Source organism: Gallus gallus, chromosome 1, assembly GCF_016699485.2.
Source record: "Gallus gallus isolate bGalGal1 chromosome 1, bGalGal1.mat.broiler.GRCg7b, whole genome shotgun sequence".
NCBI classification, from domain to species: domain Eukaryota; kingdom Metazoa; phylum Chordata; class Aves; order Galliformes; family Phasianidae; genus Gallus; species Gallus gallus.
Window position 1 is genome coordinate 95,840,730 of NC_052532.1, and position 7,981 is coordinate 95,848,710.

At 36.1% G+C, this 7,981-nt stretch overlaps 1 long non-coding RNA gene across 1 annotated transcript in view; it reads left to right on the plus strand.

Annotated features, from left to right (window-relative positions):
- Positions 1–4,421, plus strand: part of LOC124417430 — a 53,867-nt gene extending 49,446 nt beyond the window's left edge. The window contains exon 3 of the long non-coding RNA XR_006932215.1: positions 4,157–4,421. This is a non-coding gene — a long non-coding RNA (uncharacterized LOC124417430). The remainder of the gene's footprint in view (positions 1–4,156) is intronic.
- Positions 4,422–7,981: the final 3,560 nt, after the last annotated feature.

Here is a 7,981-nt window from a genome sequence, read left to right on the forward strand (position 1 = left end):
AATCACCTCCCTGCTCCTGCTGGCTGCACCATTTCTCATACAAGCCAGGATGTTGCTGGCCTTCTTGGCCACCTGAACACACTGCTGGTTCACATTTAGTTGAGCATCGACCAATAACTCCAGGTCCTTTTCTTCTGTGCAGTCTTCCAGACACTCTGCCCCAAGCCTGGAGTGTTGCTTGGGGCTGCTGTGACCAAAGTGCAGGACCTGGCACTTGAACTTGAACACCTCCCATTGGCCTCATCCCAGCTATCCAGCCTCTTAAGAACCGTAGGCATTTCCAGGCAGATCAACACTTCCTTCCATCTTGGTGTTATCTGCAAACTTAGTGAAAGTGCACTAAATCCCCTCATCCAGATCATCAATAAAGATATTAAACAGGGTAAGCCCCAGTACTAACTGCTGGGGAACACCACTGGTGACCGGTCACCAGGTGGATTTCTCACCACCACCCTCTGGGCCTGGCCCTCCAGCCATTTCTTAACCCAACAGAGAGCGCACTTATTGTATTAAAATATTTTGTTTATAGTTATAAATAATTTCACAATGTCAGGATAATCTTTGGTTTATGACAGGAGTCTATAGATTAACAGAAATCGTGTAGGATAAGATCATGGATCGAATAGTTTATTGCTTAACATCTGACAGTCACATTTGTATTAGTGAAGGTAAACAGTTCAGAAACAAAAATCAAACTGAAGTTTTATTTGTTATTTCACTTTAGCTTTTGTGAGACTAGCACATAAGGCTTATCACTCTTCCTGCAAATCTGCTATCTGCAAGTGGGTCTGCTTTTTTAAAAACCCATCCGTTATAAATAACAAAACAACTTACCAGTCTGTTTTTACAGGGGATAGAAATAAAAAGACAGACCTATCCAAACACAGCATCAGTGTTCATTTCCCACATGCAAAATTGTCTTCGTGGCAGATGGAAATGAAAAGGAATATTTTAAAAGAAGGTGATTCAGCATGTTGGTGCAGTAGACTTGGAGCTGTGAGTGACAGCGCCCTCTGTGTCAGTAAAGGTTTGCTGAGGACTTAAAAGAACCCAAGCCCGGACAGAATGCTTTATTCTGCTGTTTCTGTACAATAGTTGTGATTGTTAAACTATTCTAATATCTGAACAAACACATTACTGGGGCTTACTTAACTTTAACCCAAAATTGTCTTCTATACTTTTAATTTATTCTCTCTCCTTTTCCTTTTTCATAGTTTTTAAATAAACAATCATATTAGAGCCACTGAAGAAGGAAATCTTAAAAAAATTACATCATTAGAGCTGTTCAGGTATTCATGAAGTACTGAAATATGGATAATGACTTGAACATGTCAGTAAAATGATCATCCGTCCCCAATTAATATTGATGTATTGCATTTGTGAAGGCTTTTAATGATCACATTACTAGGAAATTATTGCTGCTCATATAATTTGTTCTTATAATCATGTATTTATCATAGATACAAAAGGCAAGTTCCCCAAGAGGACTATGAAAGCCCATATTCTGCTGATGCTTAATTGGTAGAGAAGACAGTCTTTACACATATGTGGAAACAACGGTCTTTTTATCAACACAACTGTCTCTTTAATTACAGTATGTATATGCTACACATACATATGTTTTACGGACATGAGACTAAACAAGATTTCTGAAAAATAGTTGTATGTCATTGAATATATAACCAGTTAGGCAAAAATCAACCTGAGCAACTTTCAGAAATTATCATTAAAAGGGAAAGTGATTAAACAAGAATATTAATAGTTTTCCTCTGCATACATTGGGGACCATTTTTATCTGAGATATTCAATCACATCTACTTCTGTAGCTCATGGCTACAGGTATTGGATCTCAAACTAATGCCACAGGTATCTGAAAGCTGTGTTCAATGGAAAGACAGATTTCAGACCACTGACTTGTATAGGCTCAGACATAAAATGAGGCCTCCATGGCTAATCACTAAATCTTAGTCTACAGATATGAGTTTCCTTGTCCTACTGAATTGCCATAAAGAAATTACAAGAGTATGTTGTATCTTCCGTTTTGTTCTTTCTGTAAATTAATAATATACATGGCCACTGGGTATACTTTTTATTATGGTTAAAAATCCTGGAGCCTTGAAATTATAGTTTACTGTCTGTGTAATTTAGAGTGATATCTAGTAGATATTCCTGTTCCTTTACAACTCAAAAATATGTTGGACTTGTGCCTTCTACATATGAAATTCACTGGTTCTGCTTCTGTAATTCTAGGGCAATTACGACGATTAACTTCAGAGGGTATTTTGCTCTTAGGGACTACCATGCCATATACCACTGTAAAACAATATATTTAAATTATGAAAGAATTATTGCAGGTAAACTTTTTATTTTTATGTGAAATATTAAAAAATACTGTTTAAATGCTTCTCAGACTTCTCTAGCAATATTGGTGGTTGCTCTAATAACTAAGATTTTTCAGGAACAGAGTGTAGTTCTCTATTAAACTTCCTAATTCTAAAATTTCACTTTCCATTATTCACTCCAGTTATTTTGTACAGCAGCAAATGCTTTCAATGTAAACCTGAGAAGTGGATTAAGGCTGCTGTTTGCTGAGATATACACATATGAAGGAGATGGAGAGAAACTTGACAGGTCTCAGCAACATCTTGGGATATCTCTCTTTGGCATGTCATAGGGGGTTAACATCACAGCCATTCCATCTTGAAGAGTCAGGAGAAGATGCCTGCTCTTACTGCCCTGCCTGGGGTTATTGACAGGTGCCCATAGTAAGCACTTGCCAGAAATTGGCCCCATCAGTGACAACTAGTCTCTAGTTCTGCTTTATTAGTTATGTATGACAAGCCAAATGATAGTTTCTTCTCCCTATCCCTGACATTATTGCCCAGGATCTGCTGTATAATGAGACTATATGCACCTCATTCTGCAAGGTCTCCTATGAAATCACCAACTCTCCCTCAACCCTCATAAAGATTATTTGGAAGACTGACTGCATCTTTTTCGCCTTGGGTTCTGTGCTTTTATTATACAATGCTCAACTTTCTGTTTTTTTTTTGTTTTTTTTTTTAATATAGTTCTTTATTATTAAAAAAAAAAGCAAGACTTTTTTATTATTATGTTTTTCCTTGGGGATGTTTTTTTGTGTGTGTGTGCGTACCTCTAATTGTGTGTCTAGATTCCCCCAGGGAACTCACGTGGGCTCTCTCATACAATATGTGTCTAGCTCTATAAACAAAGATTACAGGTCTGTGCTGTATCCTACTTCTACCTGGAATAAATTACTTATCATATGCAGCTTTCTACAAACACACTGAGTAATTGCCAACTACCATCATTTTTTACTCCAAAAAAGTTGTCAGTTATTTTTTTTTCATAAAAATAAAATACATCTCTGCTGACAGAAATTGCAACATTCCTATATTTAAGAATCAAATTAGTTGATAGTCTAATAAACCAGAATGAAAACACCTGAAGCTCATCAGAAACCTTACCTAAGTGACTGCAATTAACATTCTAATTAATATGTGCAGTATGCATGCATGAAGCTCGAAGATGTCCAGTATGTTTTGTCTTCCATGTGGAAATGTGAAAAATTTCCCAAGTATATAAAAGTATGTTTTGATGAATAAAATCAGTGACTGAACAGATATATTTTCTTTTTTTTTTTATTCATCTATTTCACTTTTTAAAAGAATTTTTATATATTTTAAAATTGACAAAATTTTAAAATTGAAAACGTATCTCCTAAAAATGGGTAAAATGAAACATTTCACCCCCAGGTAATTTCTAAAGAAATGAATACAGCAAATAAAAGAAATGTGACATCACCATACAAACAGATTTTTTTCCTTCACTGGAAAGATTTGAATTCAGAGGTTTTGAAACCAAGACTATCAGTCTCAACCTTATCATGTTCTTATCCTCTAGTTACAGCATATCCAGTGTCAGTTGCTCTCAACCTTTCCTGCTGACAAAATAATTCAGCACAAATAGTTAAACTCTCAGGTGAGGATATCAGCTACAAGGTTAAGGAGTCATGTTAATCTGTTTGCTCATGGGTTCAATTAATACATAAGTACATTGTGTATTCCCAGCAGGCAATGTTGCAGCTATCCTAATTCTGAATACTCTGAAGCCTTTTTTTTTTTTTTTTTTGTAGTTTGCTGAGGACAAGAGGTATTGTGTCAAATTCCTTCTCTGAATAAGGTATCTCTGTCTTTTGTCTCTTTGTATTTTGTCTGCTTTTCCAGAAACTTGCTTCTGTTACAGAGTCTAAGATGAAGGTTCCCCATATTTTTGGTTTGGTTGTTGTTGTTACTTTATGTTGGAGATGGAATATAAATTAAATATGTATTAGTCTAGAGAGGAAATTTGAGGATGACTTTAATCAGTTTTGAGGACAATGTCTGTGGAGACAGTAAGAATGTAATCTTTCCCCTTGTAAAGGCAAAATCAGATGAATGGCACAAACAAATAAATGAGACCCTTTTCCATCTCACTTGTTATTATCCCATTTTCATGGGATTTGTAGATACAAATTACTTTGGAAAAATCACACTGAAACTGTGAAATTTTATTTTGTGTGAAGCCCTATTAGGGGTAGCTAAATTTTGTACAAAAGAGGACTACCACAGGTGCTATTTGAAGCTATGTGAGTTCAAAGAAGTCTATCTGAATATTGCTTGGATATAGAATGTTTAAACTGAAAATTCACAAAATTCAAATGTTATATAAAACTTTGCAGTTATGATATAGATAGTTATTTTATTAAACACAATTAATTATACAACTGTGAAGAATAATTCCTGTAGAAGCATAATACCTACCATTTAAATGCAAGGCTTCAGAAGACTAAGAATTCCTTTAACTTAAAATGCTGGAATCTGAGAAAATATTTTATATTTCTCATTTGTTATAATCTTTCCCGAAGTGCTTGTTGCTTATCACTGGCTGTGACTTTGACTTGCTGGAAACATATTCTTTATGTGGCAAAACGCTGCCCTAGCTGATGCCTAGTTGTGATACCAAAACCAGTAAATATAGCTTGTGAATCACAAAAGTATAAGGATGTTCTCCGGGATAGCTTCAGGTGTGAGCCAGCTGCACACTATTACAGTGAGGTTTGTATAGTTGGAGAGGATCATAGAATGTGGTCACAAGACAATTTTAAATGTGCCAGGAAACGCACCCAAGCTAGGCCTCCTGTGTGACATGGGGTGTTGTTTAAATTCTTCACAAATTTTCTCCCAGAGGTTAAAGATCATTTAGACAGATCATCTGCTGTTAATGCTTTCTGAATTCATCTCTGCTATACCACAGGAGGCTTCATTCATCACACAGAAAGGGAAGGCTGTATAAACATAGATGTAGGAGACAGTCCCACCTTGGTCTCCACAGTACACCTGTTTACCTGGAAGAACTGCTGTGTGCAGAGAAGGCTGTGACAGCTAGAAGAGGCCTCAAAAGAGTATCTAATATGCACTTGTGAGTGTACATTTGAAGCAGAACCATCAAGAAGCAGCGGGGTAAGCAGTATTCAGGTTTTCAGTGATATCTGTATTTAAGAGTTATGAATAGTACCAGTTTCCCTGTCCTTCCTTCAGAGAAGATTGTAATATATGGTCTAAGTTTATGTGACAAGTCTTATAAAAATTGTTTCTTCTTCTTCCTTTTTTCTTCCTTTTTCCTTCTTTTTCTCTTATTTCCTTTTCCTCTTCCTTTTCCTTTCCTTTCCTTTTTCTTTCCTTTTTTTTTTAATTTTTTTTATTTTTATTTTTTGATACAAGAAAGGGAGAAAACCCTATAGATATTCTGACAAGTTGCATAGCAGTTTCAGTTAGATATGATTTAAGGCAGTCAAGTAAGTCAGTCAAGTTATAAACCCCTGAAGAATGGGGTTTATAATGGAAACAGCTGACCCTGAACTTCAGTGTCATACACACTATGCTATAATAGCTGCTACTTGACACTCACTTTCCATCTCTCAATTCAATCAACAGATAAAAAAAAATATGCAGCTTATTTATTAGCTTATATCTTAGGTTGCCCATGCATGGGCATTCAATTTCTTCTCTTCCTCTGTCTGTTGCATATCCTTCTTCTAAGATTCAGTGATCAGGGAGATTTAAGCTTTAGTTTGCTTCTTGTGAACTCAAGGTGGTTGCTTTGCAGATTATCAGTTTGCACACAATGTTTTTTGGGCTTGGAAGATTTTTATACGTTTGGGTAGTACTAAGTAATTTGTTTTCCAGACCTTATTCAATACTTCTTCAATAAGAAGATGTTGTATAAAAAACTATCATTATGGTATTATTTGATGTCACAATGGAATTTTGGCCCATTTGAGAGCCAAGATGCTCCAGTGGGAAACAGCAGTTTCCCAGATGTGCTTGTCTAGCTGGAATAACATGGAGGATAAACAAACAAGCAAACAAACAAAAACCTATGGGCAACCATCTAATAATCAGGGACTTCTTTCTTTCTATCAGCTTTCCCAGAAGAAACATTAAGAAACATATGCCTTTATTTTGTCCTTTTCACTACCAAAATACAAGCAGTTTCCCAGCTGCTCTGCTCCTTCTCCTTCTTTGCTCTGCAGTGTCTTACTTAGGGAAGGTGAAGGACAAAAGTACTTAATGGAATTGCTGCTGCAGCTTGCAAAGAAGAAAAGATAGGTAGTTCTCAGTTTGAAAGAACAAAACTGAATTTTCCATTAGGAACACAGATAAAGCAGGTGGAGCTACAAAACTGATGGTCTCTTTGATGGGTGTACAGTAGGCAGAAATGGGTGGCTAAAAATTTAATACAGAGACTGTGCAGATAGGATTGATCTAGATTAGGAAGCAACTGATATACGAGGAGAAGATAGACAGATGACTGCCCCAGCCTCCAAACACTTTCTCTTATATCAGGGTATCTTCCATCAGCGGATTGATAATAATTTCACAGAGTGCAAAGCCTGAAAAGGCAAACTAGGTATGCATCACCTCTGCACATGGATAGAATATGCAGAATTATTCACAGTAAAGTCAGTGGTAAATTCCAATTGGATTTAAAGAAAACACATCAGGCTTTAGCTATGGCAGGGGAAAAAATATTCTTTTGCAGAACAATCTTTGATTTAAGAACAATCTATTTGGAAGTGTTGAGATTTTAAGAAGCATACATTAAATGAAAAGAATAATAAGTTGATCCAAATTACTGCCTTATCCTCACAGAAAAGCCATTAGCTGATCCCAGTGAAACCTAGAAATTCACCCAGAAAACTGAAAATCAAGAGGTCTCAGGAGCTCTTTCCAAAATACTTGATTGTCAGCTTTTTCTCTATACACCTATCACACTGAAAAGATATCTCTCTTTTAGACAGGCAAAAGAGTAATATTCAAAAGCTGTCTCTAAGCAAAAAACTTGGATGTTTTCTTTCCTGTGCAATAAAACTTTTGGGACAGAGCATGAAAAAAAAATAGCTCTAAAATATTTTTACATGCAATGAATGTAGCTGGGCTAGAAACATTAGCTATTTGCTGTATGTAGAAATGTCAAGCATATGGAATACAACCTTACTAAAACTCTACAGAACAAAAACTGCTTAAGAATCCCAGTTTTCAGACTTCTGGAAGGGTCACAGCAGCTCATACCTACAGATGATGTAGACTGGTGTGGTGCCACTGGCTTCAGTTGATCCATGCCATTAGAAGAATTATAGGATCCCATAACGCTAGGAGCTTGCTGGGCTTATATTGCATTTGATGATATATTATTTGAGGATCCAAAGCACATTCTAATGAACCACAGTGATTTTGTCCTTAGTTTTTTATTTAAAAAAATGGTGCTTGGGAGAGGAGTCTGCATGAAGTGCACAAGTACTGGTACTAGAGATAATAAAGGTACTGGAGGTTTCAAAAAGAAGGAACTCAAGCTTGTACTGAGCCTCTCTTTTGAAGCAGAACACAGAAGTAAAGGCTCAAGACTGACTTTTAAAATC